Genomic DNA, 27,500 nt, shown 5'->3' with positions numbered 1-27,500 from the left:
CTCCTCCTTCACCCCACAACCTCTCCCTCATCCCCCTTATTTCCACAACCTCCTCCCTCATCCACAACCTCCTCCCTCATCCACCAACATTCTCCCCCTACCCCTGCCCTCTCCTCCCCTCATCCCTGCTATTCTCCCCTCCCCTCTGCCTCCTCCTCCCTCCCTGCCTCCTCCCTCCCCTCACCAACCTCCTCCTCCCTCCTCCAACCTCCTCCTCCCTCTCCTCCTCCTCCCCTCACTGACCTCCTCCTCCCCTCCCCACCCTCCTCTCCCCTCCTCCCTCCTCCCTGCCTCCTGCTCCTCCTTCCTCCCCCTCTCCCTCCTCCCTCACCAACCTCCTCCTCCTCCTCCTCACCAACACTCCTCCCCTCCTCTACCTCCTCCCCTCTCCACCTACCCCTCCCCTCTCACCTACCCCTCCCCTCACCTACCCCTCCCCTCCCCTACCCATCCCCCCAGCCACACCTCAGCACTAAAGTCAACACTATACTGAAAAAATATATTCTGTTAATTTAGGAAGTCTGAAGTATATTGCCGGTGTGTACAGGTGAAGGCTTCAGGTACTATAGGTAGATATTACTGTACCTGTACTTATATACCTGTAACTGTACTTGTATGTGGACCTGTACAGTAGGAGAGAATAAACGAGTAAAAGAATAATGATTGAAATGAAGAGGGTGGGAGGAGGGGAGTGATGAGGAAGGAGGAGATATAGAGAGGAGGAGAGATAGAGAGGAGAAGAAGACGAGAGGGAGGGAAAGAGGAGAGGAGGAGGAGATAAGAAGGAGGAGGAGATGAGGAGAGGGGAGGAGAGACGGAGAGGAGATGAGAGGAGGAGGGCAGAGGAGGAGAAGAGGAGGAGATGAGAGAGGAGGAAGACGGAAGGAGAATGAGAGGAGGAGGAGGAGGAGCAGAGGAGAATGAGAGGAAAGAGTCTCCGTTTGAACTGCCAAACCAGTATGATAACATCGACCTACCTGTGTTTGTCTGACCACCCGCTAGACGGTCCTTGTTGTTGTTAGTACCACGAACAGGTCGGTTGAGGTTATTATGTCAAGCATGGAGAAGGGTGGAGGAACCTCTAACCTAACCTAAACTACCCAACACAACCCAACCTACCCAACTTTCCTACCATAACCTAACCTATCTTAACTTAGGTTAGGTTAGGTTAGGTAGTTTATGTTGTATACAGTAATTGAGAATTTCCGCCTAACTCCCCCACTTCTCATCTGAGGGTCTAATGTTTTCATAATCATTCATGACGACTTGTGTCTTGGCTGTCTGGTCATTTACACACTGAACATTTATTTCATTAAACGACATAAAGTGAAGATAATATCAAGACGTAAAGGTAATATATATTAGTTATTATTATTAACATCATCAGACCTAATTAATTTGTCATTGTTGGTGGGATTTTGATTACCCTCATTATTACAGCAGCAGCAGTAGCAACAGCAGCGGTGTAACAACAGCAGCAGCAGCAGCAGCAGCAACAACAGCAGCAGCAGCAACAGCAACAGCAGTAGCAGCAGCAGCAGCAACAGCAGCAGCAGCAGCAGCAGCAGCAGCAGCAGCAACAGCAGCAGCAGCAGCAGCAGCAGCAGCAACAGCAGCAGCAGCAGCAGCAGCAGCAGCAGCAGCAGCAGCAGCAGCAGCAGCAGCAGTAGCAGCAGTAATCTGCCCCAGGAATGTGGTGTTTTCTCTCTCCAAGGTTTGTTCACCTTCACATTTCCCGACAAGTAAAACTCTCACCTGGGAGCACCTGGCGAGGTGAGCCTCTAACGTGTTAAGGGGAACCACGAGTTATTTTCTGCTGAGACAGAGTTTTGTTTTAGGTCCTGTCTGTCTGTCTATCTGTCTGTCTGTCTGTCTGTACGCTCGAGTATTACTCAAGAACATGTTTGCTGATTTGCACTAAACTTGGTAGGCTTCGTCAAGTTGTGCAAAGGTCCACATGATAAACTTGTGGTGTAAATCCCTCCAAAAGTGTCCAAGTGTTGCTCGTAACTGTTCACATAACACAGAGGCCTTCTCCGCAGTTAAGGAAAACGCTAAAGTGAGATAGTCTTCAGCGGTAACTACATTAATTTATAGTAACTAGTTCGATGTTGGTTCTGCCATGGTAAAGCCTCGTGGGCTGAGTCTCCACCCGTTCATTATTATTATTATTACCCTAATTTACCTTCACTTATATAAACCTCGTTTACTCTCGGTTCTATACAATTTATAAACATAGAATATGTCTGTTTGTTTGTGTAATTGTTCGCTATACACGACTACAGTTTAAATGATTGAGATCTGAAATTTGACGTGGAGGTGAAATTTCCGGTCAGCGCCCCCACCCCCTTAGGTGACGACCTCACCTACCAAAATATATTTTCTGTTTCTTCGTTAAGCTACTGCCACGGTTATTAAGAAAGAGAACTGAAATTTGATTATTTAATTAAACATCTTCGAGAATGTTCACCAATGTTTAACCAGACCTTAGAACCTCCACCTAACACTGGCTCCCTTGTGATGACCACACAGCTTAACACATAACCGAGATTTCGTATTGTAATATTTTTTTTAGGCACTTAATTTAGGTCAGTGAACGGACATAGGCCATTAGCTGCTGCTCTAACTCAATATGGAACCATTATGTGTGTGTGTGTGTGTGTGTGTGTGTGTGTGTGTGTGTGTGTGTGTGTGTGTGTGTGTGTGTGTGTGTGTATGTGTGTGTGTGGGTTTTTGTAGCCACCCTATTTAACATAAACAGCTGAAATTTGATGTAGTAGTTATGTAATTAAAAGTGTCAAAAAGCCACCGGGACAACGTCGGGTGCCCCAGGTAACATCACTACGCGTCACACACTGTTATCTCTGTCACCTGAGGACCTGCCACACCAAGACCTTGATGTTCAGGCGACACAGAATGAATGTTAAATATGCGTTGTCTTTGTTGCTACAGGTGAGACGTCCTCATTATTTTGTTTTGGGGTTTTGTTTATAAACGTTTATAGTTGTTTAATTATGATTATTATTATTTTTCTTTACTCTATACATATACTGTTTTCTTCTTAAAGTTAAAAAACAAAAAGAAAATCAACGTAACAAAAATATAACTGTCAACTATCTGACCTTACTGTCCCTACCCACCCGTCTCCCCCCTTCACACCCTTACTTGCTACTCTCCTTTGTTTTGTAGAGAGAGAAGAGGTGAGAGATGATTAGAGGTGAAGGAAGGAAGTTATAGTTCGGAAATTGAAGAGATTTACTAGGAGGTAGGAGGCGTTAACCCCCCTTCTCTCCTCCTTATCCTTCCCTCCTTCCTCCCTCCTTCCCTCCCTACCTCCTCTCCCTTCTTCCCCACAAACCCAGTGACTTTTGACCGTGGTTGACCTTGTGGCATTCCTCCAGAAGACTCTCTCTCTCTCTCTCTCTCTCTCTCTCTCTCCTTCTCTCTCTCTCTTATTCATTTATCTGTATTATCCATATTTCTATTTTATTCTCTCTGTTTCTTTTATTTTACTCTCACTTAACTTTCCATACACTCCTAATATTCTCTCTTACCTGTCAGGCCTATCTAGTCATTAGCTCCCTGGGCACCGAGTTGCTGCCTATGATGAGAGGTGTACAGTGACGGGACCTGGAGATAGTGGGTGGGAGAGGGGAGGAAGAGAGGGACAGATGAGTGGGAGGTGGGTTATGAGATGGGTGGGAAAGGGGGGGAGAGGAAGGTGGGAGAAAATGATGGGGGCAGAGAGGGGAGGGAGAGGGAGAAGAGTCAATGAGGCATGCAAGAGATAGAGACAACACAAGGGAGTAAAAATAACAGAATATATGAATGATTAGCCACACACACACACACACACACACACACACACACACACACACACACACACACACACACACACACACACACACCGGGAGCGTCAGGAATGTGTTTGTGTGACAGAAGCAGATCACCCCAGCCATGTTTGGTGGTCCTGCTGATGTGTACACCTCGTCTCTCTCTCTCTCATCCTTTCTTCAGAGAGAGAGAGAGAGAGAGACAGGATTACTTCAACCCTTTAGTATAATATATCATAAATCACACCTACAGACGCTGCTCAGAACACCTGTGACTTACCTGTAACCTTTTAATTAATACACCTATAATTTTACACCTGTCTTGCTTCCATAAAATATAAAACTTCACCTTAAAACCTATATCATCGTATGTCTATTAAACCCACCTTAATTTTTTACACTTATACTTCCAGAGAATCCTAATCTTGAGTCCTAATCCAGAGAATCCTAATCTTGAGTCCTAATCCAGAAGATCCTAATCTTGAGTCCTAATCCAGAGAATCCTAATCTTGAGTCCTAATCCAGAGAATCCTAATCTTGAGTCCTAATCCAGAGAATCCTAATCTTGAGTCCTAATCCAGAATCCTAATCTTGAGTCCTAATCCAGAGAATCCTTATCTTGAGTCCTAATCCAGAATCAAAATCTTGAGTCTAATCGAAATCCTAATCTTGAGTCTAATCCAGAATCCTAATCTTGAGTCCTAATCAGAATCCTAATCTTGAGTCCTAATCCAGAATCCTAATCTTGAGTCTTAATCCAGAGAATCCTAATCTTGAGTCCTAATCCAGAGAATCCTTATCTTGAGTCCAAATCCAGAGAATCCTAATCTTGAGTCCTAATCCAGAGAATCCTAATCTAAAATAGTTATAAGATTCGTTTTATATAAGTGTTTTTCACTTGTTTCTAATATTTTCTGTCCAGTTTCCAGTCTCGAATCAATTTTTATCTTTTATTCTTTTTTTTAATTTCCAATCATAATTATTTTTTCGAATCATTTGTCTTTCTCGCATCTTTTTGCCCTTTTCTAATCTTCTAATCTTCAGTCACGATTTTTTTTATGTATCTAATCTTCATTGTCTAATCCGTCATCTCCGTCTATATCATCAGGGTTACAGTCGCTATTATTAAAGGTCGAATCATTTGCCGTTTCTACTGACCAGCCTCCAGTCAAAAATACCTAATCTCTAATATCAAATATCTAATCAGTAACTTTCCGTCTCCAGTGAAACCTTAATATAACGGATTTTTATCTCAATATTAGCAGAATCGCCGCCGTCCGGGTGGCTCATCCGCTAGGCCACGGTAGGACGCCACCCTCCGGGAGGATCCACATTGTCTCACTGTTCAGTCCCCAAAACTTCTTCTTCCATCAATAGTTCATTAACGGTGTATGTAAGTTTCACCATGTTTTTCACTACAACGGTACAGCAAAGTATATTTTTTAGCATTAAACTGTTATTATTTTATTGTCTTATCATCACTACATATAACACCACCATCATCACTACATAACACCATCCATCATCACTACATATAACACCATTCATCATCACTACATATGACACCATCCATCATCACTACATATAACACCATCCATCATCACTACATATAACACCATCCATCATCACTACATATAACATCATCCATCATCACTACATATAACACCACCCATCATCACTACATATACACCATCCATCTACATATAACACCACCCATCATCACTACATATAACATCATCCATCATCACCATATAACACCATCCATCATCACTACATATAACACCATTCATCATCACACATATAACACCATCCTCATCACTACATATAACACCATCCATCATCACTACATATAACACCATCCACCATCACTACATATAACACCATCCATCATCACTACATATAACATCATCCATCATCACTACATATAACACCACCCATCATCACTACATAACACCATCCATCACTACATATAACACCACCCATCATCACTACATATAACATCATCCATCATCACTACATATAACACCATCCATCATCACTACATATAACACCATCCATCATCACCATATAACACCATTCATCATCACCATAACACCATCCATCATCACTATATAAAACACCATCCATCATCACTACATATAACACCATCCATCATCACTTCATATAACACCATTCATCATCACTACATATAACACCATCCATCATCACTACATATAACATCATCCATCATCACTACATAACACCATCCATCATCACCATATAACACCATCCATCATCACTACATAACACCATCCATCATCACTACATATAACACCATTCATCATCACTACATATAACACTATCCATCATCACTACATATAACACCATCCATCATCACTACATATAACACCATCCATCATCACTACATATAACACCATCCACCATCTACATATAACACCATCCATCATCACTACATATAACATCATCCATCATCACTACATATAACACCACCCATCATCACTACATATAACACCATCCATCACTACATATAACACCCATCATCACTACATATATCATCATCCATCATCACTCATATAACATCCATCATCACTACATATAACACCATCCATCATCACTACATATAACACCATTCATCATCACTACATATAACACCATCCATCATCACTATATAAAACACCATCCATCATCACTACATATAACACCATCCATCATCACTACATATAACACCATTCATCATCACTACATATAACACCATCCATCATCACTACATATAACATCATCCATCATCACTACATAACACCATCCATCATACTACATATAACATCATCCATCATCACTACATATAACACCATCCATCATCACTACATATAACACCATCCATCATCACTACATATAACACCATCCATCATCACTACATATAACACCATCCATCATCACTACATATAACACCATCCATCATCTACATATAAACCATCCATCATCACTGCATATAACAATCCATCACTACATATAACACCACCCATCATCACTACATATAACATCATCCATCATCATACATATAACACCATCCATCATCACTACATATAACACCATCCATCATCACCATATAACACCATCCATCATCACTATATAAACACCATCCATCATCACTACATAACACCATCCATCATCACTACATATAACACCATTCATCATCACTACATATAACACTATCCATCATCACTACATATAACATCATCCATCATCACTACACATAACACCATCCATCATCACTACATATAACATCATCCATCATCACTACATATAACACCATCCATCATCTACATATAACACCATCCATCATCACTACATATAACACATCATCAATACATATAACACCATCCATCATCACTACATATAACACCATCCATCATCACTACATATAACACCATCCATCATCACTACATATAACACCATCCATCACTACATATAACACCACCCATCATCACTACATATAACATCATCCATCATCACTACATATAACACCATCCATCATCACTACATATAACACCATCCATCATCACTACATATAACACCATTCATCATCACTACATATAACACCATCCATCATCACTATAAACACCATCCATCATCACTACATATAACACCATCCATCATCACTACATATAACACCATTCATCATCACTACATATAACACCATCCATCATCACTACATATAACATCATCCATCATCACCACATAACACCATCCATCATCACTACATATAACATCATCCATCATCACTACATATAACACCATCCATCATCACCATTAACACCATCTATCATCACTACATATAACACCATCCATCATCACTACATATAACACCATCCATCATCACTACATATAACACCATCCATCATCACTACATATAACACCATCCATCATCACTACAGATCGGTAAAGTAGTTTCCGGAATTCTCGTGCGAGACACACACACAAACACGACCACGCTTCTTTGTTTTATATATAATCCGTTAAATGGAGGTTTCACATCTAACGGACCCTCGACATAACGGACTTTCATCTCCATATAGTCCGTTAAATGGAGGTTTCACATCTAACGGACCCTCGACATAACGGACTTTCATCTCCATATAGTCCGTTAAATAGAGGATTCACTGTAAGATCATGTCACTAACCCTTGAGCTTATCAAGACCTAATCTCTCCAATCACCGACCTCTTACCTCACGTCTCCAGTCATAACATAAGATCACTCTACTCCAATCACCGACCTCTTACCTCACACCTCCAGTCATAACATAAGATCACTCTACTCCAATCACCGACCTCTTACCTCCACCTCCAGTCATAACATAAGATCCTCTACTCAATCACCGACCTCTTACCTCCACCTCCAGTCATAACATAAGATCACTCTCTCCAATCACCGACCTCTTACCTCCAGTCATAACATAAGATCACTCTACTCCAACCACCGACCTCTTACCTCCGTCTCCAGTCATAACATAAGATCACTCTCTCCAATCACCGACCTCTTCCTCCACCTCCAGTCATAACATAAGATCACTCTCCAATCACCGACCTCTTACCTCACACCTCAGTCATAACATAGATCACTCTCCAATCACCGACCTCTTACCTCACACCTCAGTCATAACATAAGATCCTTCTCCAATCACCGACCTCTTACCTCGTCTCCAGTCTAACATAAGATCACTCTACTCCAATCACCGACCTCTTACCTCACACCTCAGTCATAACATAGATCACTCTACTCCAATCACCGACCTCTTACCTCACACCTCAGTCATAACATAAGATCACTCTACTCCAATCACCGACCTCTTACCTCACACCTCCAGTCATAACATAAGATCACTCTACTCCAATCACCGACCTCTTACCTCACACCTCCAGTCATAACATAAGATCACTCTACTCCAATCACCGACCTCTTACCTCACACCTCCAGTCATAACATAAGATCACTCTACTCCAATCACCGACCTCTTACCTCACACCTCCAGTCATAACATAAGATCACTCTACTCCAATCACCGACCTCTTACCTCACACCTCCAGTCATAACATAAGATCACTCTACTCCAATCACCGACCTCTTACCTCACACCTCCAGTCATAACATAAGATCACTCTACTCCAATCACCGACCTCTTACCTCACACCTCCAGTCATAACATAAGATCACTCTACTCATAAGTGTTAATACCTGTACGTGTAGTTTATGCAAATTGTTAAATATAAATTAGTTGATTAGCAAATACAAATTGCTGATGTCGTAGATGTAAATTTTAAGGCTTAAGGAATACATAGAACTCTAATTGACCAATCACGGACCAATCAAGGACCACTCACGGATCAATCACGGACCACTCACGGACCAATCACGGACCAATCACGGACCAATCACAGACCAATCACAGACCAATCACGGACCAATCACAGACCAATCACGGACCAATCACAGACCAATCACGGACCAATCACAGACCAATCACAGACCAATCACGACCAATCACAGACCCAATCACAGACCAATCACGGACCAATCACAGACCAATCACCAGTTCAATCACGGACCAATCACAGGCCAATCACGGACCACTCACAGTTGATATAAAGTCGTTCAAAAGTTACGAATTAAAAAAAAATTCACAAATCGTTGAAAATTGACAATTAAATATAAATAATTAATTGGCGTTAGGAAGTAGACAGCTAACGAACAACCACCTAATTAGTTATTAAAAAAGGCAAAATATTCTATAAATTAACACATTTAAATAAAGTAATAAAGCTATATACTTAAGAAAATGCAAAATTTAACAAACTAATGATTATATGAATGAAATAGAGAAGCCAAGTTAGTGAAGTACGATATACATACTTCACTCTACACATAATGTACAGTGTGTGTGTGTGTGTGTGTGTGTGTGTGTGTGTGTGTGTGTGTGTGTGTGCGTGTGTGCGTGTGCGTGTGTGTGTGTGTGTGTGTGTGTAATAGACAAATTTGATACACAGGCTCTATAAAACAAAAGAAAGGCATAAAACAAAAACCTCCTTAACAAAAACACAATTAAACAATAAATCAACTGACACTCCAATAAAGACAAAATTAAACAACAAAATACAAAAAATAAATAAATAAAAAATAAAAAGTAAATAAACAGACACTAAATATGGGAAAATTTAACTCTGGTCTCATGCTCGGGGTTCGAACCAAGGTAGTCCAGTTACACAATGAACTTAGGTCCACTCAACCACTAACGACACCTGTTCGTTTATCTCATCGTTAAACCTATTGTGACGATTAATTCTTCTTTCTCTTTGTGCTTTCCTCTTCATCCACCTCCTCCAATTCTCGCCATACACACACGTACATAAATGCAAGCACACGCATATACTTACACACAGAATTGCGGAACACACACACATTCAGTCATATATACATGAGTCTACGTGTGTGTGTGTGTGTGTGTGTGTGTGTGTGTGTGTGTGTGATAAACAGGACAGACAAGACTTCAGTAATAACTTGAACTCAGTCCTTCAGTTGGTCCTCCCACTATGTCCCTCCACCATGTTCCTCCTTCCACACCATGTGCCCTCCACACCATGCTGCTCCTCCACCCTCCACAAGCTGCTCCTACACACACATTTCCTCCACACCATGTTCCTCCTCCACTATGCTATGTTCCTCCTCCACACTATGTTTCCTCCACACACACCATATTTCCTCCTCCACACTATGTCCCCCTCCACACCATTTCCTCCTAACATGTTCCTCCTCCCCCTGACTGTTCTCTCACACCATGTCCCTCCTCCACACTATTTCCTCTTCACACCAGTCCACACCATGTTCTCCCTCCACCCTTCACACATGTACCATATGCACCTATGTCTTCCACACCATGTCCCCCCCCCCCTGTGTGTGTGTGTTCCCTCCATGTGTGTGTGTGTTCCTCCACACGTGTGATAAACACATATAGACTATGTTCCTCCCCCATATAACTAGTATGTCTCCTCCCACCGAATGTCCCACCCACACACATATTTCCTCTTATGTCCTCCTCCACACTATGTTCCTCCTCCCACCTGTTCCTCCCCACCATTTTCCTCCCTCCTCCACACTATGCACACTATGTTCCCCCTCCACACTATGTTCCACCACATATGCTGCCCTCCACACTATGCTCCCCTCACACTATTTTCCACCATCCACACTATGCCTCCACACTATCCACACCATGTCCCTCTCCACACTCCACACCATGTCCTCCTCCTCACACTATGTTCCTCCTCACACATGTGTTCCCCTCCTATGTTCCTCCTCCACATGTTATGTTCCTCCTCCACACTATGTTCCTCCTCACACACCATGTTCCTCCTCCACACTATGTTCTCCTCCACACCTATGTTCCACACACATGTTCCTCCTCCACACTATGGTCCCTCATCCTACCATATGTTCCCTCCACACCATGTCCTCACTCCCTCCACACTATGTTCCTCTCCACACTATGTCTCCTCCCACCATGTTCCTCCACACCATGCTCCTCCACACTATGTTTTCTCTCCACACCGTTCCTCCTCCACACTATGTTCACTAGTTCCTCTCCACACCATTTCCTCTTCCACACCATATGTCCCTCTCCTCCACACTACTCCATGTCCTACACCTCTTCACACCATGTTCCCCTCCACACCATGTTCCTCCTCCACTATCCCTCCTCCACACTATGTTCCTACACCATGTTCCTCCTCCACACTATGTCCTCACTATGTTCTCCACACAATGTCCCCACACTACACACTATGTCCTCCTCCACCCCATACCTCTCCACACCATGTTCCTCCTCCACACTATGTTCCTCCTCCACACTACTACTCCACACTATGTTCCTCCTCCACCTGTTCCTCCCTCCTCCACACCATGTCCCCCCTCCTCCACACTATGTCCTATGTCTCCCTCCTCACCATGCCCCCTCCACACTATGTCCCTCCCCACCTGTATTTCCTCCTCCATGCATGTTCTCCCTCTGTTCCTCCTCCACACACTATGTTCCTACACCATGTCCTCCTCCCACCTATGTTCCCTCCACACCATGTTCCCCACACCATGTCCTCCTCCACACTATGTTCCCTCCACACATGCCCCCTCCACACTATTTCCTCCACACCATGTTCCTCCTCCACACTATGTTCTATGTTCCTCCTCACCCTCCTCCACACCATGTTCTCCCTCCCCACACTATGTCCCTCCTCCACACTATGTCCTCCATGTGTTCCTCCTCACCACACCTATGTTCCTCCTCTCCCCTCCACACCATGTCCCTCCTCACACTATGTGTTCCTCCTCACACATGTCCCTCCTCTCACACCTCCACACCATCTCCATGTTCCTCCTCCACACCATGTCCTCCTCCACACCAGTTCTCCACCATGTCCACACCATGTCCTCCTCCACACACTATGTTCCCTCCCTCACCTGTTCCTCCACACCATGTTCCCCTCCACACTATGTTCCTCCACACATGTCCCCCTCCACACTATGTCCCTCCACCTATGTCTATGTTCCTCCTCACTCACTATGTCCCTCCTCCACCATGTTCCTCTCCACACTACACCTATGTTCCTCCTCCACCCACACTATGTCCCACTATGTCTCTCCACACCATGTTCCTCCACACCATGTCTCCTCCACACCATGTCATGTTCCTCCTCCACACCACTCCACACCATGTCCTCCTTCCCTCCACACCTCCTCCTCCACCATGTTCCTCCTCCCACACACATGTTCCTCCACCCCCTCCTCCACCATATGTTCCACTCCACACCATATGTTCCTCCCTCCACACCATTCCTCCTCCACACCATGTCTCCTCACCTCCCCACACCATGTCCACTCCTCCCACCATGTTCCTCCTCCACACCATGTCCCTCCTCCTCCTCCCCACACCATGTCCTCCTCCACACCATGTCCCTCTCCACACTATGCTCCTCCTCCACACCATGTCCTCCTCCACACCATGTTCCCCTCCCACTCCTTCCACACCATGTCCCTCCTCCTCCTCCACACCATGTTCCTCCTCACACCATGTCCCTCCTCCACACTATGTTCCTCCTCCACACCATGTCCCTCCTCCACACCATGTCCCTCCTCCACACTATGTTCCTCCTCCACACCATGTTCCTCCTCCACACCATGTCCCTCCTCCACACTATGTTCCTCCTCCACACCTTCTTCTCGTGTCTCCCACCCCTGACCTTGAAAGCATAATATTATCATATACTAAGGATCTATTTCTTCTTCTCTTTCATTTATAACAACTATTGTGTGTTCATCATGGAAATGTCAAATAGCCCCGCCCTCTTTCTCTAGTCTTGGCTTGTGATTGGCCATTAAGAAAACAATTAACGAAGTTCTGTAGATTGACTAAACTTTACTTCCACAGATGATACTGCCATATTATCCAATCACAAAAACATACATCATATGGGTGGGCGGGGCCAAGTGTTACATATTCATAATGAACAGACTGAAGTGTATGGCAGTGGTCCCCAGCCTTTTGTAGGCTTTGGGCCACATTGTAAATATAGTGGAGTGCGCCAAAACTTAGGATCTACATTCAAGAAATAAAAAACCCTAATATATACTGTACATTATTTTTTTAGTTTTACACTTCAAACTGTTACCAGTTACATACTTTTTTACATTTACTCTTGGACAGGACGTGTTTATTCACCCCAGTGAGAAGGCTGGCTCTCTCTCAGGGCCAGGTCTGGGGTAAATACACACGTTCTGTACACGACTGTTGTATTAAGTTATTACATATTTTCATTAATTTCACTCTTACAAAGAATCCAAAATAATTGACACTTTTCTAATATATCCTTGCGAGCTCCACAATATGGTTCCGCTCGGACTGCAGGTTGGGGACCATTGATGTATGGTAAACTAATGTACTTGAGGACCTTATCTGTTGAAGCGCAGTTATACATTTTACCATCAACAACAACTTCTCTTTTAGGTGTGTCCTCTCCGCCATAACAATGTTTACGGGCAATAAATGTAAATATATCGTGACTATTCTGCCTCTTTGATTATGCATAAACGTTGTAACACCTGGAGGTAAGGAATTGGCTATGATTCGGTACAGGACAACCACTGAACTCTGTATTGATTTGTATATACATATATTTCACTGGATAATGGTTAGCCAGTGCAGTTGGCGAGTTGTCCGATCTTCTCAGACTATTCCTGGACACTGGGTCAGGCAGCTCGTTAACTTAGGGTGTAGTTCTTACCCATGCGGTCATAAGGTCGACCAGCTAGAAATTATATGTAGTAAAGTAGTAATGACGATCGTCTGTTAATATTTCTCTTCGTGATTCACACATATAACGAGACAGAGACAGAGAAAAAGGGAGACACAGAAAGAGAGAGAGAGAGAAAGGGAGACAAAGAAAGAGAGAGAGAAGGAGGTAAAGAGAGAGAGAGATAAAAATAAACAAAGAGAGAGGGAGTGTGTGTCAGTAACACCCACAACACCTGCACATGACGCAACACACCAGCTGGGAGTCTACCCATCAAAGGGCATTTCACCTGTGCTATGTCGGGGAGATTATTTCCCAACCCAGCTTAGCCTTCCTCAACCGTCATCCACTTTCCTCAGCCGTCATCCACTTTTCTCAGTCGTCATTTACCTTCCGCCTCAGTAATCCACCTTCCCCAGCCGTCATCAACTTTCTTCATCAGTCATCCACTTTCCTGCTCCGTCATTCACCTTCCTCATCCGTCACTCGCCTTCCTTACCCAACACTCACCTTCTTCACCCGTCACTCACCCTCTTCAGCCGTCATTCACCTTCCTCATCAGTCATCCACCTTCCTCAGCCATCTACCACTTTCCTCAGCGTGTAATAGACTAGGACCCCTTTGAAGTTAGGTTAGGTTAGGTTAGGTTAGGTTAGGTTAGTTCAGGTTAGGTTATGTTAGGTTACGTTAATCTTTATGTGATCTGGTTTACGAGTGACAAGGTGCACAGAATCTCTGCTACACGCTTTAGACAACGGAGACCAAACAGTCTTACCGTGATAACTAGTCCACTATGGTATCAGAACCGTAAATAAAATAGTTCTTCGTATCTTAGTTAACCAGGAAGGAGTTTGTTTATTTGGAGTATTATCTATCAAATTCTTTGTTTTTCATTTGGTGTCCCACAAGGCTCCATCGTGGGACCACTGCTGGTTCATGTTAGGTATAAATGATAGAGTTAACCACCAACACAGACGTGGATTACAGTTTATTTGCTGACTGTAGTAACGTTTATACTCGCTATGCAGATCCTCGTTCCCTAATGGGCGACGTGAGCTGTAAGTTAGCCAATGTGAGGGCTGGGATGAGGTGTAATAAACTGAGCATGTACCTTTGAGAAACATGTTAGATCACCTTTTTTCCGCAAAAGAACTTTATCTTCAGACTTTGGCTCTCTGTGGACTGGAAATAAACAATTCTTAAGAGATAACAAAGTACTGAGGGACCTTGGGAGTATTACTGATAATTAAAAGGTATATTCCACCTCACTCACCATGTGCTCACACTGAGAACATCAAAATACGTCTACAATATTCTTCTTGATTTACTAGACCGCCACACACTGTGTTAAGACTCCAGAACCACATAAACAAACCCTCTGGGTAGTGGCCAGACAGCAGGTCAGCATTAAGTGACTTTCTTGATTCAAAACTGACCGACCAAATAAAATGTTTACACGCGTGGTCAAATTGATGATATACCTGCCTACTTCTCTCCAGTGTGTGTGTGTGTGTGTGTGTAGCACACAGGGTGGTGAAATGCGTCTCGTGTGGCAGCATTGTGCTAAGGTACAAGCACTGCTTGCTCCCTCTCGCTTTCAGCTACCGCCGCTGGCTAGCCCTCGTGGAGAACAGGGAAGCAACTTACATAAGTTTTCCCCTGTCAGTACGCAATCATCTCACCATCAAGACTCCTGCTGTGCCTCCTCGTGGCAACACACGGTAACTGGGTGCCTCGTGGGCCCAGACTAGACCAATAGGGGATCTCGGAGAAGAAGTGGGCCCCAGAGGGACGGTGCATAGGCCCAATGGCATGTGGACACATCATGGCGCCTACCAACCATTGCCCCGCTTGTCTTGCAGGTTAACCTTAGTAGGTATATGGCTACGGGAGTAAACCCACCAACGAAAAATCTACTGAGGAACCCCGCATCAGGCAGACGTGCTTACTGAGCTCCAACAAGACCCCACTGGCAGTATAGGCAGAAGAGGTGACCACCGTGGAAATCTAACGACTACACCAGCGGACGAAGACAATGTCTGATGATCAGGCTACTTAGGCGAAACTCAACAAACTGGGTTATTAGCGGTCCATTGCAACTCCCCCTCTCTCCAGTCGTTGCAACACTTGCACCCCTGGATTAGGAAAAGGGAGAGCCAAGATTTGTGGTTGCAGCCTGCGCTCCTGCCTCACCACATAAATCAACTCATGCGCAGCCATCGCCCAGCTCATCATACCTCTCATCATCATCAAAACCCCGATACCCACTAAAGTCCTATGGCGACGGACGAGTGACAACGGGGACAGGCAGAGATGACTGCCAGGAGTCTCTAGTCACAACTCTCCACATGGGCGGCACAGATAAGATGGTCGTTTATACACTGAGATTTAGGCAGCAGTGCAATCCGGTTGTCTGTACCCACTCTGCTCACCCCACATGGAGAGGTGGCTAGAAAAGGTGCCCTAAACATAACCTGCCTAAAAACCTAACCTGACTGGGCAACTGCACCCAGTATGGTCATCTTTATGCGGCCAAAAATACAATCAAAATCACAGATCCAAACAAAAACAAACTATACAATCTCGTATGGTCGGTGCATGGAATGTCAGGACCCTTCTGGATACTGGCACAAATGAGTGTCCTGAAAGAAGAACTGCCCTTGTGGCCAAAGAGTTGGCTAGGTATAACATCGACAAAGCAGCCATTAGAGAGTCCCGTCTCGAAAACGAGGGTCAACTCACAGAACGGGGGTTTGGCTATACCTTCTTCTGGAAGGGTAAGCCTGCTGCGGAGAGAAACTGCATTTATGGAGTTGGCTTTGCCATCCGCCAACGCATCCTACACAGGCTAACTGAAATGCCTATTGGGATCAACGAGCGCCTCATAACCTTCGGAGTTCCACTGAATCACTCACGTCATGCCTTTTTCATCAGTGCATACGCCCCAACACTGGATGCAGAGGATGACATCAAGGAGGCCTTTTACACCGACCTTGACAGAGTGCTAACCTCTATCCCCAGAGAAGACAAGGTTGTGCTACTTGGTGACTTCGATGCCAGAGTTGGCAGGGATGCTAACATTTGGCAGGGAACCATAGGGAGAAACGGACTAGGCAAGTGTAATCACACTGGCCTACTCTTCCTCAGCAAGTGTGCTGCACACAACCTCACTATCATCAACACCTTGTTTAGGCAGCCCGACAAGTTCAAGGGTTCGTGGCAACACCCTCGATCCAAACACTGGCATCTCATTGACTACATCATTGTCAGAGAAAGAGATCGCCGAGATGTCCTCATCACCTATGCCATGCGTGGCTCAGACCACTGCGACATTAATCATCAGCTTGTCAGGGCAAAGCTCTCACTTCACGTGAGAGCACTCGAACATGCTCTAATAAACAACCCAACAACAAACAACCCAAACCCTAGTGCTGAATGGGATATTCTCAACACTGTCATGATAAAAACCTGCAGAGACCCTCGGCCAGATCGAAAGAATACACCAAGACTGGTTTGATGAAAATGATCCGGCAGTCAATGTACTCGTCGATGATAAACGTACTGCTTTAACTGACTGGCAGAACAACCCTCAGTCTCTGTCCAAAGATGATACCTTCTGCAAGAAAACGGCGGCCCAGCGGGAATTTCGCAAACTAAAGAACGACTAGTTTAAAAATAAAGCATGTGAAACACAAAAAATTGCAGATCAACACAAGATATGCAAATTTTCCAATTCCACTAAAACATTTTATGGGCCAATCACTCATGGCGCAGCCCCCCTCCGCTCATCCGACGGTAACTCCATAATTAAAGATGATGACATCCTCCGTCAGAGCTGGAAAGAGCACTACCATTCACTGCTTAACTGAAACACTGATGTGGGTGTCCTGACTACCCAGCAGGTCCTTCAGCATCCAGAGCTGACCCACCTCAGCTATCCTCCATCCCTAGATGAGATACTGTAGCTCTTGCCATCAAACAGATGAAACTCAACAAAGCCTCAGGGCCTGATGGAATCCCAGCCGAGTTGTATAAAGCAGGAGGACCTCTACTTGCCAACCGTCTCCACCCTCTCCTGAAGAATATATGGGAAAAGAAGGAAATTCCCCAAGCTCTTAAAGACGCCTCTATCGTCAATATTTATAAGAACAAGGGAGATCGGTCAGACTGTGGCAACTACCGTGGGAGCTCTCTTCTGTCCGCAGGTGGCGAGATTATCGCCTGAGTCATCCTAAACAGACTTCTTCCCGAAACGGAAAACTTCTTCCCAGAATCTCAATGTGGCTTTAGAACATCAAGTGGCACCACTGACATGATCGTTGCTGCCCGTCAGATACAAGAAAAGTGCAGAGAACAGCGTCGTGACCTGTACATGGATTTCATCGACCTAACCAAAGCATATGACTCGGTCAACAGGGAAGCCCTCTAGCGGACCCTCAGCCGTTTTGGCTGTCCACCGAAATTCATCGCCATTGTGAGGCAACTCCACGATGGCATGAACGTCAGTGTCCTTAAAATGGCACCCAGTCTGAGATCTTCCCCATCCAAACGGGGGTTAGACAAGGATGTGTACTGGCACCAACACTCTTTTCCATTTTCTTGGCTGCTTCCTTACTCGTGCCAGTGCCAATTTTGCCGGTTAGATGGACATCAAGTACCGGATGAAGGATCTTTTCAATATAATATCTCCAGGCAGGAACAAAGGTGTCGGCAGCTTCCATTAGTGAGCTTCAGTATGCAGACGACCTCACCCTTGTTGCTCACACTGAACGTGACCTACAGGAGATCCTGAACACCTACGCAGATGAATATGTACACTTTGTCCTTGAGGTGAATGTACGTAAGAATCAGATACTCCTTTAGCCTGCCCCTGGTTCAGACACACCTCCACCATCCATCCAGTTTAACGGTACTACCCTCTCTAATCTTACCCACTTTCAATATCACGGCTCTCACCTGTCCACCACCGCAGACATCCATGAAGAGATTCAACATTTTATCAGATGTGCATCTCAAGCCTTTGGCAGACTCCGTACCCATGTCTTCAGCTGTGTTGGGAGCTGAGGTTATCTACAACGTTACATGTATATCGAGCAGTGGTCCTACCCACCCTGCTATATGGCAGCAAGACATGGGTCACATACGGGAGGCACATCATGGCGAATTTTCATCAACGTAGTCTACGTTCCATCCTCCAAGTTTGCTGGAAAGACAAGAGAACAAATGCCAGTATTCTTGCTGACACCAACTATAGGAGCATCGAGGCTACTATTATCAATGAACGACTAACTGAACTGGCCATGTTACCCACATGGACGACAGTAGACTGCCAAAGCAGCTACTTTGCAGTCACCTAACGAATAGTAAACATAACGCTGGCGAGCAACTGAAAAGGTATAAGGATAGTCTTAAGACAAACCTGAAAAAGTGCCAAATCGACCCCCTCACCTGGGAGACGATTACTCCACACTGTAACGCTTGGAGGAGCACCACACGAGAAGGTGTCAATACTTTCAAGTTAGGCCGACTACATACCGACGCAGACAAGCGCCAACGCCGGAAAGACGTTGCCACCGCCCCTTCCGCACTAGATGTAGCCCTCCACACGTGCAACATCTGTGATCGACCCTGCCGGTCCCGTATCGGCCTCTTGAGTCACCCCAGAACTCACCAACGAAGGTGACATCCTTAATAACTCGTATCATTGTATCATAGCTGGATGATCGTCATACTCGATTCAGAGTGACAGCAAAGTAGTGTGTGTGTGTGTGTGTCACAAGTCTCGGAATATTGTTTTTTCAATTATTATATTATTTTAGATTTAGGTTTGACGGACAGACAGACAGACAGACAGACAGACAGACAGACAGACAGACAATTCAATAAAATCTGAATGAAAGTTTATGTTAATCAATTAAATTGTCAATGTAGGTAAACAACATACAGCAACAGCACAGAGAGAGAGAGAGAGAGAGAGAGAGAGAGAGAGAGAGAGAGAGAGAGAGAGAGAGAGAGAGAGAGAGAGAGAGAGAGAGAGAGAGAGAGGGGGGGAGGAGAGAGAGAGAGAGAGAGAGAGAGAGAGAGAGAGAGAGAGAGAGAGAGAGAGAGAGAGAGAGAGAGAGCAGGTATAGAAACAATACGAAACAGTATGTCAATCAAGGTCAAAGTAAACACAGCCACCATATATTACAGGTAAAATTCCTTTATCCTGTACTCCTCATATCTGCTAATTAATTTACCTGTTAAGTATTTACTATATACCAGATTACACCACCATGTTATGAAAGTTATATTAACCTGAATGTGTTATTATCAGGTGTGTTTCCAGGTGAGTTACAGGTACCAGAAGGGTTCAGGCAGGTGAGATGGGATTAAAGGTGTATAAATTATATCTTTCTGCCTCAATAAACTGTGTTATGCTAAATTATGATTTTATTAACCAGTCACTCTACTTATACGTCATCCACCCTCCTCATCCATCAGCCATCTAATTAAAACTTTATCTACCCTCCTCATCCATCACCTACCTTCAGGCTTCATCCACGCTCCTCATCCATCAGCCATCTAATTAAGACTTCATCTACCCTCCTCATCCATCACCCATCTTATTCAGAATTCATCCATCTTCCTCATCCATTAGCCATATTATTCAGACTTCATCCATCTTCCTCATCCATCAGCCATATTATTCAGACTTCATCCATCTTCCTCATCCATCAGCCATATTATTCAGACTTCATCCATCTTCATCATCCATCACCCATCTTATTCAGACTTCATCCACCCTCCTCACCCATCTTATTCAGACTTCATCCACCCTCCTCCATCCATCACCCATCTTATTCAGACTTCATCCATCATCCAACTTCATCACTCTTTTGGCACTTTCAACAGCAGCCCAAAATCTTCGCCATCTGTCTTTTACATCCAACAGCCACCTTGAACAGCTGCCAGCCTTCTTGATCAGCCGTCAGCCATCCTGAACAGCCGTCAACCACCTTCAACAGCTGTCAAGCACTCTGATCTGCTATCAACCACCTTTAACAGCTATCAGCCACCTTAGACAGCTGTCAGGCATCTTGAACAGCCGTCAGCCACCTTTAACAGCTGTCGGCTACCTTTAACAGCTGTCAGTTATCTCGAGCAGCTGTTAGGTATTTTGAACAGCCGTCAGCCTTATTGAACAACTGACAGCTACCTTGACTAGCTGTCAGCTACCTTGACTAGCTGTCAGCTACCTTGACTAGCTGTCAGCCACCTTCAACAGCTGTAAACTATTTTTAACAGTTGTCTGGCATCTTGAGCAGCCGTCAGCCACCTTGAACAGCTGTCAGCTACCTTGAACAGTCGTCATCCACCTTTAACAGCTGTCAGCCACCTTGAGCAGCTGTCAACCATCATGAACAGCCGTCAACCTTATTGAACAACCGTCAGTTACCTTTGTCAGCCCTCTTGAACATCAGTCAATTACATTTGTCAGTCATGCATGATCTGTTATAATATTTCCGTCAGCCGTCAGCCTTGAGAGGTGTGTGAGCTGATGACTGACAAATACAAAGAGTGAGTCAGCTGTCTGTCCCTCGTACTGTAGATACATAAAGAGTAAAGGAAAAATAATGTTTTTACGTTGTTAAGTAACCAACTATAATCAAGGCGTTGCTTTCCGGTGACTCTCAGGTGTGAATTAGCCCTGCCTAGAATGTTGCTGGTAATATATACAGTAGAAAGACAGATAGATCGGTAACCAGATACCAAGAAGGTCTCCCCCGGTCTATTTAACTGCTGCTATGGTTAGTTGTTTATATCTTCCCAAAACCATCTGATATACACGCGATATCTGGTTGCTGGTACCCGATACGGCAGCAAAGATGGCCGCCATGCGTCGTCAGTGAAATTTAAGAAAATGTAACTTTTGATCCATTTGACCACAAACATTCTTAAGGATCAATTTATTATCATTGGGGATGAGAAATTCACTGGTGATATTAATATTGTAGATTTTTGATGCCATCAACAGGCCCAGGAATCCAAAAATGGCCGCCGGAGTCTGAAACGGCAATTTTTTTTTTACCAAATCAATCAATTTTTATTTTTGATTCAATTCAAATTATTGATGTATCCCATCTTGTCTTTCAGTAAGATGGGAAAATTGGGTGATTAGACGAGAAGCAACTGAACCTTAAAAAAGAGCTTAAGAAGAAGAATATATAATTTGGCTGCAGACGGTTTTTACACCAACATCGAAAAAGATCAGTCCCATTAGCCAAGAAATCTTAGATTAATCGAAGCTGCAAGAATCTGTCAACTATGGAAAAACTGACTCTAAAAGGTAATGAACTGCGTAAAAGCTCTTCCAGATGTCACTGTCCATCACCAACATGGTTATCACCGAAAATGTTAACAGCGATTCGACTTTTAGTGCAGATCTCTACAAAAACAAAGCTGATGAAGTAGATAGGTGAATCGCTTAAGTCCGAAGTCCATGAGAAAGCAAGGAAACAACCTGTCTCACAACTAAGCAACTCTCCTGCCCCCCAAGATCACCACCGCGTCATATGCTCAAAAGTGTCAAAGAAACATAATCAGAAATATGATCCATATTGATGAAGCTGACATCAAGAAGTCGAGAATCTGATATATAGTAGAAAGCTCAATCCATACACGACCATAAACACCTGTGTCTGCGGACGGATCTCCTAGCAAAGGAAGCAAATATCACAATCTTATGAAGCATATCCCCAGAGAGAGGGCCCAGCATCTACACCTAACTGTGTGAGGCTCATGCCAAAGAAGACATTTACAATGAATCTATATATGTTCCAGCATACACATATGAACATAGTCGAGAAGCAGATCATCCTAGGATGTAATGTGAACGAACCATTAATGTTACAGAGGAGATATTCTCAGTACCTGCAATATCACCATTCACAGTTTCATAATCCAAATTACAAAACATGTAAACTCAAGGTAAAAGTTAAATCCATTTTGTCCTATTGAATTCCTGGGCAACCAACTACCGCAGGAATTGGTGTACAAGTATTCGTCCAACATTGCACACACAAGGTGCACGGCAGCAGAGGCTGTATTCTGGAAGCTGCCCCTGCAACCAAGGATCCTCGAAGAAGCAGTGCTCATTTTGAAGAGAGAAGTAATTATGTCAGTTTGAGCTGCCACCACCTCCTGGTCATCACACCTTACGCGGACCAACCTCCGCCCCAACATTTTATGCAGTCCTTCTGTCTGGAGAGTAAACAATTCTATCAGACCAGAAGCAGTGGGTAACCCCACTGCATAGACATAATAAAAATTAATACTAATGGGATATTGATGACTTCTGTTAGTATGCTTGGTGGTCTCTGTGGCACCTGATATAGTCACAGAAGCTATCGTTCTCTCAACTGAATGGGCACTGTGTTCCTATATGCGTTGAAATGATGACTGCTGTATATCTAAGGAAGAGCATAGTGGTCTTCTTCCCCACACATAGTAACATCTAAATAATTTAGTGGTCCATTTGTTTTGGCAATTCTGACCTCCCTGAAGAGACACATCTGGACGAGATGATTACACATAGCACACAAGGTTATTATTGCAGGAGGAGGTTTCTCACAGAAGGCATGGAGACAGTCAGTATCCCTAAGACCAAAAAGCAAGATCAGCTCCACGTGAATAGAAAGGCCATATCCATGTTACATATATAAAGAAGAAGCCTGAACCACTAAAATAAATGTGCCCTTGATATAAATGGCGATGATTGTAAGCTCATCAGTCTGATACACTGTGGATATTGTGGCCGCTGAATGTCGGCATCCTTAAGCAAATAGTGCCTGGATGGAAAGGTTGGGTGTCCTACTGAGTCAGAGGCGGAGGTTTCATAACTGTGGACTTATTTGCCACCAATAAATAAAGCGAATCACTGGAGAGACAACAGTATAACTATGAATGCCCCCACATGCTGTATGTGTCATGACAAAAGCTTTGCAGCAAAGTTGGACAATCATCACCTTTGATTTAGCTGCTGCAATGAAAGCCTACAACATGCAATTTTGATAACGCATATTATGAGATGGACTTTTAACATTCCTGGTTACCTTACTTTTTCGATGGAGTTTTTCTTGTTACTGAACTCTGCTTTGAATATGCCGCATATATGGACATTTTAGCAACAATACCTGGACTTCTAGCGTTTAATTAACCCTTAGTGAGTCTTATGTTAGCCTTTTAGGTGGAAAGTGGCTATCATTCATTTCTGTACTCAGGTATTTGCAATGAATCATGATTAATTTAGCAAACAATGCATGAATTTTACTAAATTTAATGTCTAATTGCGTTTTTAATTCCAACAAGGTGAAATGACTGTGACGGAAGGAAGAAACAACATGGATACTTGAGTTTTAAAAATGTTTCATTTTTAGCCTTCGTTATTACTAATTTGGGTGTTTGGGCCTGAAGATGCCAACAAAATACAAAAGTAATGTCACCAGTGAATTTCATCCCCTATTAATGGAAATTGATCCCTTAAAGATGTTTGTAGTCCAACTGGATCAAAAGTTACAGTTTTCTTAAATTTCACTGACGACGCATGGCGGCCATCTTTGCTTCCCATTATTGGGTACCAGCAACCAGATATCGCGTGTATATCAGATGGTTTTTGGAAGATATAGGCACCAACTAACCAAAAATCATAGCAACTGTTAAATTGACCGGGGAGGGGGTTCTGGTAGCCCTTGACTAAGAGAGTGAGGTGTGTTGGTTGAGAGTTACACTGTACTGAAGTGTGAGGAAAGAGAAAGAGGAGAGAGAAAAGGAATGAGAAGGATGAGGAGGAAAAGAAAGAAGAGGATGGGGAGGAAAAGGAAGACGAAGAAGAGGAGGAGGAGGAAAAGGAAGACGAAGAAGAAGAGGAGGATGAGGAGGAGGAAATAGAGGAGGAGGAGGAGGAAGGTATTCCCAGGTGGGATGTATGAACACTGTGGTGGCGGCAGGTGTGTGTCCCAGACGGTGATGAGGCACTTGGCTGTACTGCCTGGCCTGGCTCAGGTCTAACCTATAGACGGTGCTGTTGACGTTATGATGTATTACTACACCTCTTAAACAATATCTATTGTCTAAGTATTAATATTTCTTGTAACACCAACTATATATACAGTACCTGCTTCTATTATACCATCAAAACCGTTTTATCGGAAATTATCATGTAAATAGATAAGAAATTACCATTACAATAAACATAATTGCCAATTAGACATAATCCTGACAGCTCCGTCCTCTTGTTCAACCTTAATACTGCACAACCCATGTTGTACTGCTCCCCCATTATACTTATGTTTATCAATTCCACTGTAATTTATGTATACTGTATATTTATAATATAAATTAAAAAATATATATAATAAATAAAATAAATCAATATTGAAGTGATAACCGTGGTAACATGTTCTTATTACCACCATACTATTGTACTATTCCAGATGATACTAAATGTTATCATAATACTTCCTTGAGATAAATGTATAGTATATATCAGGTGCCTCAAAGAGAGCTCAGGTTCTCAACTGGCTCAGCCATGTTAATATTGTTATTATTATCCACTCTGTATCTGTGTTTTCTTGGCTAAATAAACTGTTTCAATTCAATTCAATTCAATTCAAAGAGCTATCATTTGGGGTGCGGTGGTCGAATGGATACAGTGCTCGCTTCCTGTCCTACGGGTCCGTTGGTTCAAACTACAGGCGGTGCCGCCCACACAGCCGGACTGTGGGACCTACTTTCACTTTCACCATTATAAACTTTGCTGTACATCTGCGTGTACCTGTGTGTGTGTGTGTGTGTGTACTTGTGTCTGTTCCTGTATGTGTGGGAATAACTGCACTTTACACGTACACTTCCACGTTCACCTGTACTTTAGTCTCTAAATAGAATCTTTGAATTTATATTCGTGTTCTCCAAGTACAGAGTGTTCTCTGTTATCTGTTCAGTAATTGAGGGTGTTCTTCTTATCGGTCTTGTTATCTTAAAAGGTCTCCAGTTAGTGTACACAGTTCGGCGGGTGTCTTGAGACCATCACAGGAGTCTGCCTGGTCAACTGATATCGCACCAGCAACCACTTAACACAGCTGCAATTTTGATGACGTAGGCGTTAAGAACATGACAGATGGGTAGTTTGCATGACACCTGCGTGGTAAGGCGAGGCAAGGAGTTCAGCTGAGCATGGCAGAAAAGCTTTTATATCCATGTACCATAAGGCCGAAAATTACACATACGTGGATATATCTATTGTGCATGGGATAAACGCCCTTATATCTTCATGCATTACGGTCGAAATTTTATATAAAAGTTATACTTATTAATCACTTTTATTTCCCAGTGTTACAATATTTTATGAAATTTATGATTTTTACGGGAAATTTTACATCTATTTCCAGGTCACATAACTTTTAAAAATTATAAAGCAGTTAATTTTGTCTTGCAGGAGATGACCGCATTTATATTCTTTGCTGTTAGGTCCAAATTTTTACATAACAGCCAGTTAAAAAAAATTCTCGGGAATTTTAACGTTTGTGTATACGAAAAACCTCTTTATTTCTCCCTAACACAAGGTCGAAATCCATGTCCAAATGATTCAGGTTTTTCGTCGAGAATTTCGTCGTTAATTTACAATGACGTTAAGTAGACGATAAGCAAAACACTAATACATAAGTTAGTGATACTTACTTACGTGAGTCTGTTAACCTGTGTCTTGAAATATATAAGTATTGAGTTGTATGAATGTATGTTAATGTGGTAGAGTATAATGACTTATGTGTATATTAGGTGGTGAGTGATGTACAGTAACTAATATAAGATGTGGTGGCTGAACAGATAATCCCCTCGACTCAAGTACGTAGGGTCACTAGTTCATGTTTGGGGAACCTCTAGTCGACCCAGGGGTGATTGGGTACCTGTCTTTAGTTAAGAGATGTGAAGGCGGTCGAGTGCACTGAGAGCCACACTGCCTTTCTGTGTACCGAGACTTATTATGCAGTGTACTGTATCCACCTTTCCCTCAATGGACAGCCAGGTATATGGAACCTAATTATAATGTATACTATTAATTCAATATAAATCTGAATTTGAAGAATATTCGGGGTAAATTATTAAGTTAATATTTATAAGTGATGGAGAGTTTTTATTAGTTACCAAAACGTACTTAAATGAGCTCTGTTGACTTCCATGTACATTTATAAAGTATATTGTGTTTGGTGGACAGTTATCATCACCTCACAAGCCTTGGGAGAGCAACGAGAGAAGATTAGTGTGAGCAGCCAAGCATAGAGGGGTGTGTTGTT

The 27,500-nt window shown here is 43.3% G+C and overlaps 1 protein-coding gene across 1 annotated transcript in view; it reads left to right on the top strand.

The window, feature by feature from the left end:
* LOC121870782 (mucin-4-like) overlaps positions 1 to 27,500 on the top strand; it is a 47,221-nt gene that overhangs the window by 18,031 nt on the left and 1,690 nt on the right. The window lies entirely within an intron of this gene.

Source organism: Homarus americanus, unplaced genomic scaffold (genome assembly GCF_018991925.1).
Source record: "Homarus americanus isolate GMGI-L3 unplaced genomic scaffold, GMGI_Hamer_2.0 scaffold17994, whole genome shotgun sequence".
Classification (NCBI taxonomy): Eukaryota; Metazoa; Arthropoda; class Malacostraca; order Decapoda; family Nephropidae; genus Homarus; species Homarus americanus.
The sequence above is the reverse complement of the archived record's forward strand: the minus strand, read 5'-3'. Positions and strand labels throughout refer to the sequence as shown.